Source organism: Triticum urartu, chromosome 5 (assembly GCF_003073215.2).
Source record: "Triticum urartu cultivar G1812 chromosome 5, Tu2.1, whole genome shotgun sequence".
In the NCBI taxonomy this organism is placed as follows: Eukaryota; Viridiplantae; Streptophyta; class Magnoliopsida; order Poales; family Poaceae; genus Triticum; species Triticum urartu.
The window spans coordinates 554,785,674-554,799,221 of NC_053026.1; the positions used below are offsets into that span (position 1 = coordinate 554,785,674).

General features: G+C 49.8%; 1 long non-coding RNA gene across 1 annotated transcript; it reads right to left on the bottom strand.

The window, feature by feature from the left end:
- Positions 1-12,684: 12,684 nt before the first annotated feature.
- Positions 12,685-13,275, bottom strand: LOC125505985. Its single transcript, XR_007282563.1, has 3 exons — positions 13,214-13,275; positions 12,821-12,893; positions 12,685-12,720 (listed from the first exon to the last, which is right to left on the bottom strand). It is a non-coding gene; the product is annotated as an uncharacterized LOC125505985 (long non-coding RNA).
- Positions 13,276-13,548: the final 273 nt, after the last annotated feature.

Below are 13,548 nucleotides of genomic sequence, written 5' to 3' on the forward strand. Positions count from 1 at the left end.
TTGGTATCTCTCGGACAGGCATTTCATCTCCCGGCAACAGGCCCTGCCGCCTTCCCACGTCGCTCGACCTTTCTCACGCCTTTGACAGAGGCGGGAACGAGGTGGGTGCGGCCTCCTCGTTTCATCCCTTTGCTGCCGCGACTACGACCAAACTTGGCCCCGGGAACGAGCCCCAGGGCCTAGAGTTGAGGGAGCACGGCAGTTTTCGGGAAGAAACGCGGTTTCGCATTCCCCAGTCCATAAGAGGATGCATGATGAGGGACGAAAGACTTATCTGATATCGCAGCCCCCGGCAACTCTGGCTTGCCGTGGATGAATCTTGGTACTCGCAGCCCCCAGCAGCACTGGCTTGCCGGGGCCCAGGTGCCGGCGCGCCCTTCTTTTCCTTTTCGTCCCCAAGCGGTCTGGCCAGGATATGCGAGCCCTGTGGACGAAAGAAAAGCAAAGGGACGGACACTCGACCTCTAAGCTAGGGGTTAGCCGCTGTTAGGCACTATCAACCCTAACCAAGGACGAGACTCGACCTAGCATGCATGCTATAACCCCGGGGTGCCAGCGCTTCATTTACTTGTGCTCAGGGTCTGCGCCTGGCTTTGTACAAAGGATTACATGCAACAGCGGCAAGACTTGTACAAAAGGGTGGTTGCCGGACAGGGTCCGACAACCGCGCCTTATGGGTAAAACTTACGAAGATGCTCGATGTTCCAGGAGTTGCTCACTGGTACGCCATCTTCGGTCTCAAGGTGGACAGCGCCAGGCCTTGTGACTCGTTTCACCCGGTAAGGGCCTTCCCACTTCGGCGTCAACTTGTTGGAATTCTTGGCGGACTGAACGCGCCGAAGAACAAGGTCGCCTTCCTCGAGACTTCTGGCATTAACTTTGTGGCTATGGTAGCGGCGCAAAGCTTGCTGGTAGCGAGCAGCTCGCACAGCAGGCTGAAGACGGTCTTCCTCAAGGAGCAGCGCGTCATCTTGTCGCAGCCGCTCTTGCTCAAGCTCATCATAAGCGAGCACTCGAGGTGACCCGTATACGAGTTCCGTGGGGATAACTGCCTCTGCTCCATAGACTAGAGCAAAAGGTGTCTGTCCAGTGGCTCGATTTGGCGTCGTTCTGATCGACCAAAGAACCACCGGCAGCTCCTCGATCCAATTTCTTCCGCACTTGTGCAGCCTGTCGAAAGTTCTGGTCTTGAGCCCGCGCAGCACTTCAGCATTTGCCCTCTCCGCTTGACCGTTGCTTCTCGGGTGAGCAACAGAGGCGAAGCAGACCCTGGCGCCAAGATCTTGGACGTATTGCATGAAGGTGCGGCTCGTGAATTGTGTACCGTTGTCGGTGATTATCCTATTAGGGATCCCGAAGCGGCAAACAATCGACCTGAAGAACTTCACGGCTGACTGTGCGGTCACCTTCCTCACTGGTTCCACTTCCGGCCACTTTGTGAACTTGTCGATTGCGATGTACAAGTACTCAAAGCCCCCGACAGCTCGGGGAAAGGGGCCGAGGATGTCGAGCCCCCAGACCGAAAATGGCCAGGATAAAGGGATCGTCTAGAGAGCTTGAGCTGGCTGGTGTATCTGCTTGGAATGGAACTGGCACGCTTCACACTTGGTTACTTGTGCAGTTGCATCCTGGAGGGATGTTGGCCAAAAGAAACCTTGCCGGAATGCTTTGCCGACAAGTGCTCTTGCGCCAATGTGGTGACCACATATGCCTCCGTGTATCTCTGCCAACAGCTTTTGTCCGTCTTCCCGGTGAATACACTTCAATTTCACACCATTGAGTGTTCTTCTGTACAGTGTCTTGTCGACAAACTGGTACATACTTGACTGCCGGGCTACTCTTTCCGCTTCTTCTTGCTCTTCGGGAAGTTCTCCTGTCTGAAGGAAACGGACAATCTGCTGCGCCCATGTTGGAGCTTGTGGCTCGACAACAAGGACTAAAGGCAACTCTGCTGCTGCGGGAACATCCGCTTCTACGGCAAGAACGTGCGGCTCTGCCGGAGCTTGACGTTCTCCGACAAGCTTGCCGGGGCAAAACTTGTCGGGAGCTTCTGCTTCAACGGAACAAACCCTAGGGCTTGCCGGAGCATCTTGCTCCTCAGCGCTCTTGGTGTTGGTCTCAGCTGCTGCGGGAACATCCGCTTCTACGGCGAGAAGCTGTGTCTCTGCCGGAACTTGACGTTCCCCGACAAGCTTGCCGGAGCAAAACTTATCGGGAGCTTCTGCTTCGACGGAACTAACCCTAGGGCTTGCCGGAGTAGACTGCTCCTCGGCGCCTTCGGCGTTGATCTTGGGGACCTTCTTGGCGGCGGCTTCGGGGAGCTCTGCCGGCAAATAGTCACCAGAAACCAACTTCCTCTTCTTGCTCTGTCCAGTTGATGGCGTTACGGACGGCTGAGTCAGCTTGAGCACAAAGATCCCTGGTTCCACAGGTAACTTAAGTGCGGCACACTTTGACAGGCCATCTGCAATGGCGTTCTGAGCTCTTGGAACATGCTCCATTTGTAGGCCGTCAAAGTGTTCTTCTAGCTTTCTCACTTCGTCGACGTAAGCTTCCATCAACGGACTCTGATAATTCTTGTTTACTTGGCGGACGACAAGCTGTGAGTCACCCCTGACAATGAGCTTCTTGATCCCAAGGTCTGCCGCGATCCTGAGACCGGCAAGCAATCCCTCATACTCTGCAGTATTGTTTGTTGCTTGCTCCTTGGGAAAGTGCATCTGGACTGCGTACTTGAGGTGCTCTCCGGTGGGTGCGACAAGCAGCACGCCAGCGCCGGCGCCTTGCAGCGAAAAGGCACCATCAAAGTACATCAGCCACTCTTTGCTTACTTCCTTGTCGGGGATGCTTGTTTCTGGAATTTCTTCATCTGGTGTTGGCGTCCATTCTGCTATAAATTCTGCCAATGCTCTGCTCTGGATAGTTGAAGTACTCTCAAACTTGAGGCCAAAGCTCGACAGTTCCAGTGCCCACTCAACAATCCTGCCTGTCGCTTCTGGATTCTGTAATATCCTCTTCAGCGGAAAGCGAGTGACAACTGTGATCTCATGTGCTTGGAAGTAATGGCGCAGCTTTCTCGAGGCCATGAGAAGGCCGAAAAGCAATTTCTGCACACCAGAATACCTTGACCTAGCCCTCTGCAGGAGGGAACTGACAAAGTAAACTGGGCGCTGCACCATTTTCTTCTGTGTCTCCTCGTGCATCTGCGCAGATCCATCTTTGTCGGGACCAGAGCTTGCCGGGGAAGCCCCCTGCTTGTCGCTGGATGCGCTTGCCGCGGTTGCTGGCTCATCATCTGCCTCCCTCTCTGCTACTAACGCAGCACTAACCACTTGATTGGTTGCCGCTATGTACAGCAGCAACTTCTCTTGTGGCTTAGGTGCGACAAGTATTGGAGGGGAGGACAGGTATCTCTTCAGGTCTTGCAGCGCAGCCTCCGCTTCCGGAGTCCATTTCATTGGACCTGCCTCTTTCAATAATTTGAAAAACGGCAGGGCGCGCTCAGCAGACCGAGAGATAAACCTGCTGAGAGCAGCCACGCAACCGGCAAGTTTCTGTACATCCTTGACGCGCTTTGGTGCTTCAATCTGCTCAATGGCCTTGATCTTGTCGGGATTGGCTTCAATTCCCCGCTGAGACACGAAGAACCCGAGAAGCTTGCCGGAGGGAACTCCAAACGCACACTTCTTTGGGTTGAGCTTGAGGCTGATCTTGCGCAGATTTGCAAAGGTCTCGTCTAAATCTTGAATCAGGGTTGCTCTGTCCTTGCTCTTGACCACTATATCATCCATGTAGGCTTCCACATTTCTGTGTATTTGTGGCCCAAGAGCAACATGGACTACTCTTGCAAATGTCGAACCAGCATTTTTTAATCCGAAAGGCATCCGTACGAAACAGTACGTGCCACATGGAGTAATAAATGCGGTCTTCTCCTCATCCTCTTCTGCCATGAAGATCTGATGATATCCTGAGTATGCGTCAAGAAATGAAAGCAAATCACATCCGGCGGTGGAGTCAACAATCTGGTCAATGCGCGGCAAAGGAAATCAGTCTTTGGGACAAGCTTTGTTAACATCGGTGAAATCGATACAAAGTCTCCATTTCCCGTTTGCCTTGCGCACGACTACAGGATTGGCCAACCACGTGGGATGGAGCACTCCTCTGACAAGGCCTGCTGCTTCCAGTTTCTTGATCTCTTCTGCAATGAATTCTTGGCGCTCCACTGCCTGCTTCCTGACTTTCTGCTTGACGGGCAAACGGCAAGGTGGTGCTCAATCACTTTCCTGGGAACACCGGGGATGTCAGACGGTTGCCACGCAAACACGTCAACATTCGCCCGCAGGAAAGCAACGAGCGCGCTTTCCTATTTAGGGTTGAGCGTGGCACTGATGGTGAAGGTACCACCAGTGCCGTCCTCCTTGGCGGATACCTTCTTCGTCTCTGGCGGAGCTGCCATCGTCTTCTTGCACTTGCCGGTGGAGCTCGATGGTGCGTCCTCGACGGCAGCGCAGCACTCCGAAGAGGTGCTCTTGCCGGAGTGGGCATCAGAACTCTTGCCGGACTTGGTCTTCTTCCCCCCGGGAGCTTCAGCGGCAAGTTGATTGCGATCTGCCGTGGCTGCTGCTTCCCGGTAGATCTTGTCGGCACAGATAAGAGCATCCTTCTTGTCGCCGGGGACGGAAATGACGCTTATCGGGCCTGGCATCTTCAGCATGTTATATGCGTAGTGAGAGGCTGCCATGAACTTGGCGAGTGTTGGACGGCCAAGTATCCCATTGTAGGGTAATGGGATATCGGCAACGTCGAATGTGACCTTCTCAGTCCTGAAGTTTAGCTCGCTGCCAAATGTTACCGGCAGCGTGACCTTCCCCTTCGGCTTGCTCCTTCCCGGATTGATTCCTTGGAATGTGCCGGTCTCTTCGAGCTCGCTGTCAGGGATTTGGAGTTTCTGGAGTACAGCGGAGGAGATCAGGTTCAGGCCGGCCCCGCCGTCAACTAACATCTTAGTGACCTTGAGGTTGCGGATAGTTGGTGAAACCAACATCGGCAGGCACCCGACCGCAGTTGTGCGATCAGGGTGGTCCTCAATGTCAAAGATGATAGGCGTGCTGGACCATTTCAGAAGCTTGCGCGATTCGACAGGTGGTTCCGCTGCATTGACTTCCCGCGCCCACTGCTTGAGTTGGCGGTGTGAAGCGTGCAGAGAAGCACCACCGTCAATGCACAAGACCTCTGTGGCTTTCTGAAACTCCTGTTCACTGGTCTCAACATCATCCATGTCTTCGTCGTCGTCATCTTCATCGTTGTCGCGGCCGCGGGGAGGCCTGTCTCCTTGCCGCTGCTTGGCCTTGCCGCGACGTCCTTCCCGTCCGGTGCGCTTCTTGCCAGATTCTCCAGCACCCCCTTGGGCCCTCTCCTTGTCGCGCCGCTCGTACTCAGCTTTTTGCTGCTGGACAAGCTGCTCGACTTTCTTGCAGTTCTGGAGGTCATGGCCCTTGGTGCGGTGAATCTTGCAGTATTGGTTGTCGGAGCCGCCCTGCTTGTCGGCGGCCGCCACAGCCTGGCAGTTGGTGCATGCAGCAACCTCCTTGCCGGAGCTACTGACCTTGGCTCGCTTGGCGCCGCCGTCGCTGCCGGACTGCTCAACGACCAGCACCTCTTTGTTCTGCTTCCTCCTGTTGTTGCGCCGCCGGTTTTTCTTTGCCGGGGCGGCATCCTCGCTGTCAGATCCCCCTGCTCCAGTGCTTTCTCCGGGGAATTTCCTCCCTTCCTCAGCGCGTGCACACTTGTCGGCCAGGGCATATAGCTCGCTGACGTCCCGAATCTTGCACATCGCCATCTCCTCCCACATCCTGCGGTTACGCACGTTCTGATGGAACGCGCTGATTACCGCGGCAGGGTGGATATTTGGGATGTTGTGCTGTACACGGCTGAACCTATGGATATACTTGCGCAGGGGCTCTCCTTCCTTCTGGACGAGCAGATGAAGATCACTCTCTTGGCCATGAGGTTTGTGGCCGCCTGTGAAGGCGCCGACAAACTGATGGCATAGATCAGCCAAGGAGGATATGGAGTTGTCCGGCAAGTGCATGAGCCAGGACCTGACGTTGGGCTTGAGCACCAACGGGAAGTAGTTGGCAAGGATCTTATCGTCCCGCCCCCCAGCAGCCTGCACCGCGATGGTGTAGATGCTGAGGAACTCCGACGGATGCGACTTGCCGTCGTACTTCTCTGGTACATCCGGTTTGAAATTCTTCGTACTGGGCCACTGGACTTGCCGCAGCTCACGAGTGAACGCAGGGCAACCTACCGCGTACGGCAGGTCGCCTGGTTCCCCTAGCGCATCCATGTCAACAGAGGGCCCAGCGCGCTGGTCTGATTGACGCCGCGCTTCTCTCCGGCGCTCGATGCGAGTACGAGCGTCTTCTTGTTGTCGTTCTTGAAGAACTTGGCGCTGATCGCGACGAGCTCGTGGATCTGACGACGCGGTGGAGTCACTGTCGAGGTGGACCCGGCGAGTCGACGATCTTGGCCTTCGGGGTGGAGAGTGCACAGTAGTTGCACCCCCACCAGTCTTGTCGTCTCTGGCCCGTGCCTGGCTAGCTTGCCGCGGCTGAGACGTGCTCGGCTGCCGTGGAGTGTCGCCGTTGGCGAAGCCGATGAGACTCTGGATAGTGGCCCTCCAATCGTCGACCTTGTCCGCCGCTGGAGGGTAGTCTAGGAGCAGCTGAGCTCGCGCCAGAGCTTCTGCTGCAGTGGCGGGTGGCGGTGGCGAACGGTGCAAGGAGCGGGATATGCTCGGACTTCTAACTATGTTAGAAGGAGCAATATCCTGTCCAGGCGACCGTGCCTCGCTCGTGCCAGCATGTTGGCATGCATGGTGGTCCTGAGCGCTCCGAGATCCACCAGCTCGGTCTTGATCTAGCGAACGCATGGTACTGTGAGTACCATGACGCTGCCGGTCCCGCGCCTCCTGAGATGAGGGCGGTGCATGCACGGACGCCGAGGTCTTGGAGTGCGCTCGGTCATTGTGGGAGCCGGCTACGCCGCCGATGGGCAGCGCAGCCTTGTCCCGGGACCTGGCAGCACCGTGAGTTCCCTCGTCTACGCGTGTCCTTCCGCCGGCGCCTGCCCCACCAACCGTTTTCTCCGGCGGTGGCTGGCTCGGCGCGGACGGAGCAGTTGCCTCCGAAACTTTCTTCTTCGGCGGCATGTTGATGAAGATGATGAAGGTCTAGCTGGCGAGAACGCCGGATCTGGTTCACACGACTTCCACGCCCCCTACCTGGCGCGCCAGAGATGCCGGGATGCTGATCCACGGGCACCTATGGGACCGGCGGACCGGGTCCCTTTCGGTTCGGCGGGGGCGGAGGTCGCGCAAAGAGCAGATCGAGGCGAAGCACGCGAGCGATTTACCCAGGTTCGGGCCGCACGGATGCGTAAAACCCTACTCCTGCTTTGTGGTTTTGTATTGATTTCTAGCTCGGGAGCACGGAGTGCTACAGTACACACCGGCGGCTAGCTAGACCGAGCGTGAGTGTTCGAACTGGCTCCCCCACTCTACGTTGCACACGGGCCTCCTTTTATGTGCTCAAGGGGTCACCGACAGGTGGCAACGTAGACAAAAGGGCAAAAACAGAAGAGTGGTGGTTGGTACAACTACCTGTTACAGTGTATCATACCTAACTCTGGCGGCAGGGGACAAGGGCATTAATTGCCCGTCTGTGTCGCCTAAACAGTACCGAAAGGGACCGCTAGGGACGCCATCGTTTGCCACGATGGTTATCTTGTTAGCGCCTGCTTGCCACCGCGCACCCCTAGCTGCACGGCCTCCTGCCACGTGTGCTTGGGAGGGTCCTAGAGCGACACGTTGGCGGGTGTGCTGGAGCGCGGGCACGAAGTGGGGGTTTCCCGCGGCAAGCTCCTTGCCGCGGTCGTCGTCTTGTCGTGTTCGGGAGCTTGTCGCTCACCGGGCCTTGCCGGGACGCGCAGCGCATCGCGGCAAGTTTTCTTGGTATGCCTTGGTTGGCCTTCCCGGCAAGCTCCTCTTGCCAGGGTCTTGGTTTGAGTACTTTGTTCTTGAATGGTCTTCAAAGTAGCCGCGGAGGGTCTTGGCGGTCACTCGGCAAGCCTTGCCGCGGGATGCTGCGACTGCCCGTGCACAAGTTCGGGATACTAGGGTACCCCTACTCTAGTACACCGACATAATGGTGGGCCGGTTTATGAGAAAAGCACAAGGAATATTCCCTTACAAAAGAGGCAAGACTAGGACTCCACTTGTAATAGAGTAATCCTAGTCCTAATAGGACTAGTCATGTAAACTGCCCCTTCAACATATATAAGGAGGGGCAGGGCACCCCAAGAGGGACAAGATTCACAAGTTCCACAGGTTGGACAAGTTAGGTTTAGACAATAGCTCTCGAGAATAGAGCACTCTTGTAACCGTGATCATGATCATCAATATCAATGAAGCAGGATGTAGGCCTTTACCTCCACCGTGAGGGGCCGAACCTGGGTAAAACATCGCGTCTCTCGTCCCGCTCAACCCCTCTCAAGCTACCACGTAGATGCGTTGGCCTCGCGACTAAGTCCTGACACTAAGGACATCTGCCGTGACAGTTCCACGACACATGGATTGCTTGAAACAACAAGTGCCTCCAACTAACAAGAGTCCTAGGGGGAGTTTTGTTTGCAATTATTTTGATTTAGTTGGCATAAAGCATGGGACTGGGCATCCTGGTGACTAGCCATTTATCTCGTGAGTGAGGAGCGGAGTTCACTCCTCGTGAGAATAACCCGCCTAACATGGAAGATACAGACAACCCTAGTTGATACATGAGCTATTCGAGCATACAAAACAGGATATTTATTTGAAGGTTTAGAGTTTGGCACATACAAATTTACTTGGAATGGCAAGTAGATACCGTATATAGGTAGGTATAGTGGACTCACGTGGAATAACTTTGGGGTTTAAGGGATTGGATGCATAAGCAGTATTCCCGCTTAGTACAGGTAAAGGCTAGCAAAGGACTGGGAAGCGACCAGCTAGAGAGCGACAACAGTCATGAACATGCATTAAAATTAATCAACACCGAATGCAAGCATGAGTAGGATATAATCCACCATGAACATAAATATCGTGAAGGCTATGTTGATTTTGTTTCAACTACATGCGTGAACATGCGCCAAGTCAAGTCACTTAAATCATTCAGAGGAGGATACCACCCTATCATACCATATCATAACCATTTTAATAGCGTGTTGGCACGCAAGGTAAACCATTATAACTCATAGCTAATCAAGCATGGCACAAGAAACTATGATCTCTAGTTGTCATTGCAAACATGTTTATTCATAATAGGCTGAATCAGGAACAATGAACTAATCATATTTACAAAAACAAAATAGGTCGAGTTCGTACCAGCTTTTCTCATCTCAGCCAGTCCATCATATATCATCATAATTGCCTTTCACTTGCACGACCGAACGATGTGAATAATAATAATAGTGCACGTGCATTGGACTAAGCTGGAATCTGCAAGCATTCAATAAACAGGAGAAGACAAGGCAATATGGGCTCTTTTGTCAGATAAACAATAATGCATATAAGAGCCACTTCAACAATTTAATTATGGTCTTCTCCTATCGACCCCCAAAGTAAAGAAAAGAAATAAAAACTATTTATACGGGAAAGCTCCCAACAAGCAAAAGAAGAATAGGAAATATTTTTGGGTTTTCCTTTTTAATTACTACTACAAGCATGGAAATTAAACTGATTAAAAAGCTACACCTATATTTTTGTTTTTCTTAAGGTTTATTAAACACACAAGAAGAAAGTATAAAAAGGAAAATAAACTAGCATGGATGATACAATGAAAAAGTATGAGCACCGACATCTAGCAATGAGTGTGTGAACATAAATGTAATGTCAGTGGGAAATACGTACTCCCCCAAGCTTAGGCTTTTGGCATAAGTTGGTCTATGGCCACGGTTGGCCTGGCGGATATCCATAATAATAGTTGGGGTCGTATTGCGATGCAGAAGAGGAAGACTCCGATTGCCACTGGCTGACAATCATCTCCGGATCCCACTGGTAATTAGACTGTCATGAAGGATCAACTTGTGGTTCCGGCTCTGGCTCCTCAGCTGGTGCAGGGTTTCGGTAGGCGTGAATAGCCTTCAACGGAACAAGGTACGTGCGTACAGATAAATCAAACAAAGAAGGAGCAGGCAGGGTAATATATAGTCTCAGGATGATGTTTGTTAAAAAACAATTGATATTTAAGCTCTCCTTCCCTATTCTTAACAATAAAATCATGTGCCACCGTACTTTTGTAATCTAAATAAACACGAGGCATCACTTTTTCTTCCTTCTTAGAATGCCTAATAGGTATGTTAAAATGTGCAGCTAGGCGTGAGGCATAGATGCCTCCAAAGATGGGGCCCTTTGTACAGTTCAGACTTAACCGTTTGGCAATAATTCCGCCCATACTAAAAGTGTTATCATTGTATAAACCTTGGAGCAAAATAATAATATCAAGGATACTAAGGTTTCCACAGTTTCTGCGACCAATTAAGCAACGACTAGCAAATAATGCAAAGTAACATAAAACATGAAGGTGTATGCTAGTGATTCGTGCATCGAAAACCTTCCTTGTTTCCCCTACAGTGATAGTATCAATAAACCCCTCCACATCATCATGATGTGGTTCTTCTGTCTTGCCCTCAAAAGGGACTAAACAAATTTGACAAAAATCATAAAGTGACATCTCCTTATGCTCATCATATAAATGAAACTCCATCGTAGGTGGTGAGTTCCTAGAATGAAAATGAAAGTTTTGCACAAAGATATTTGTGAGTAAGAGATATGATACGTCTCCAACGTATCTATAATTTTTTATTGCTCCATGCTATATTATCTACTGTTTTGGATGTTTATGGGCTTTATTATACACTTTTATATCATTTTTTGGGACTAACCTATTAACCCAGAGCCCAGTGCCAGTTTCTGTTTTTACCTTGTTTTATGGTTTCGAAGAAAAGGATAACCAAACGGAGTCCAATTGACCTGAAACTTCATGGAACCCATTTTTGGAAGGAAAGAAGCCCAAAAGACTTGAAGTGCACGTAAGGCAAGCTTCAAGGAGGCCATGAGGTAGGGGGCACGCCCTCCACCCTCGTGGGCCCCCTGACGTACTTGTTCCGCCTATATATCTCCATATACCCTAAAAACATCCGGGAGAACAATAGATCGGGAGTTGCGCTGCCAGAAGCCTCCGTAGCCACCGAAAACCAATCTAGACCCGTTCCGGCACCCTACCGGAGGGGGCAATCCCTCTTCGGTGGCCATCTTCATCATCCCGGTGCTCTCCATGATGAGGAGGGAGTAGTTCTCCCTAGGGGCTGAGGATATGTACCAGTAGCTATGTGTTTGATCTCTCTCTCTCTCGTGTTCTTGAGGTGGTACGATCTTGATGTATCGCAAGCTTTGCTATTATAGTTGGATCTTATGTTTCTTCTCCCCCTCTACTCTCTTGTAATGGATTGAGTTTTCCCCTTGAAGTAATCTTATCGGATTGAGTCTTTATAGATTTGAGAATACTTGATGTATGTCTTGCCGTGCGTATCTGTGGTGACAATGGGATACCAAGTGATTCACTTGATGTATGTTTTGGTGATCAACTTGCGGGTTCCGCCCATGAACCTATGCATAGGGGTTGGCACACGTTTTCGTCGTGATTCTCCGGTAGAAACTTTGGGGCACTCTTTGAGGTCCTTTGTGTTGGTTGAATAGATGAATCTGAGATTGTGTGATTCATATCATATAATCATACCCACGGATACTTGAGGTGACATTGGAGTATCTAAGTGACATTAGGGTTTTGGTTGATTTGTGTCTTAAGGTGTTATTCTAGTACAAACTCTAGGGCTGTTTGTGACACTTATAGGAATAGCCCAATGGATTGATTGGAAACAATAACTTCGAGGTGGTTTCGTACCCTACCATAATCTCTTCGTTCTTTCTCCTCTATTAGTGACTTTGGAGTGACTCTTTCACTACAACAAGACCCTTCCTATAGCAACGCTTTTTTTCGTATCTAAAAGTCCATATATGCGTTGTTAGTGTATTTACCAACGCTTTGGGATGCGTAGCCTTATCCAGTGTTGCTAGCGCATAGTGCAACGCTTATAGTGCCATTGGTAAAGGGGCCGTTGCAAGAGTACAACAAATAAAATAGACTTGTGCAACACTTTTATACGTTGGTGCTTAATGTACAGGAATCAAAATCCCATTGCTTGGCAACAAAGAATTTGCAACGGTTAATTGTTGACACATATGATGTGAATAATATTATTTTTTATATATAATGTCAGCATCTAAATTAATGCTCCATGAAGAGATACCATGAAAATATTACTCACGGGAAGAAGAAATCATATACTTAATAAAATTGTTGGATAACAATAGTGATTATTACAGAAGGAACATCATCTAATGTGATGTATAATCTAAATATTTTCTTGATAGCAAACTTAAACTAAAAGCATCCATCACATCCCTACAACTTATCTAAAACTTAACCGAGGAACATCATCCCTACAACTTAACTAAAACTGAAAGCATCCAGCATCATCATCATCACGAACAGGAACATCATTATCGTCATTGCAGTATACTTGCCACACACACCCATCTAATCCTCCATTTATCTTTTGAATCTACAAACAAAAAACAAAATGAACCGTTAACTCCAGAAACTCATCTACACTAGCTGAATACTATGTACTTCCTCTAGTAAATCGCTGTGAAGAAACTCACCTTGTGAGATCAAATATGAAGTAGTATTAGTAAATGTCAAGTTCATCCTCTCCTCTGCTTGCATGCCACATACCTGCACTGGTACACATGCTAATTAGCTCAAGTAAATAGTTCTTTGAAACTGAAAACAAACCATGATAATTTGTGTGTTGTAAATACAATAGAACAACAAGTATTTTTTGTGATACATAGTGACCTCCATTTTACAAATGGCATAGATAATGATGAGCAAATATTTTGTGGGCGACAAACAACTCTGGACCCAGAAAAGGAGGATTGCAAATCAATAGTGTGTATACTGTTATAGGAAAATCTTATTGGGCAAACCAAACTAATTTATATTGAAATTGCTAAAATAGTAACTAATTTATAGTGGAATGGCTAAAAGAGTACCTTAATCTTATAGGGACAACTTGTAGGTGCGTATTTCCTTGCAGTGCATTTCATGAGTACAGCCTCATAGTACTGAAAAATAGTAGTACATCACAGGTCAATCCTTGTATTTAGTTTGTTCTTTCCCTTTCTGTATGGAATTTGCAAAATAAAAACGTCTGTTCCATCCATATTTCATACATATAATAGGCAGAATAGAACTTGTTCCTGACTTTTAGTGCGGAATAGTACCCGAAAAAATACATCTATAGAAGCACCATGTCCTGAACTAATGATAACCACAATACCAATATCCTTGTTAGTTTAAAAAGGTAAACTTCTAATACAAAAATATT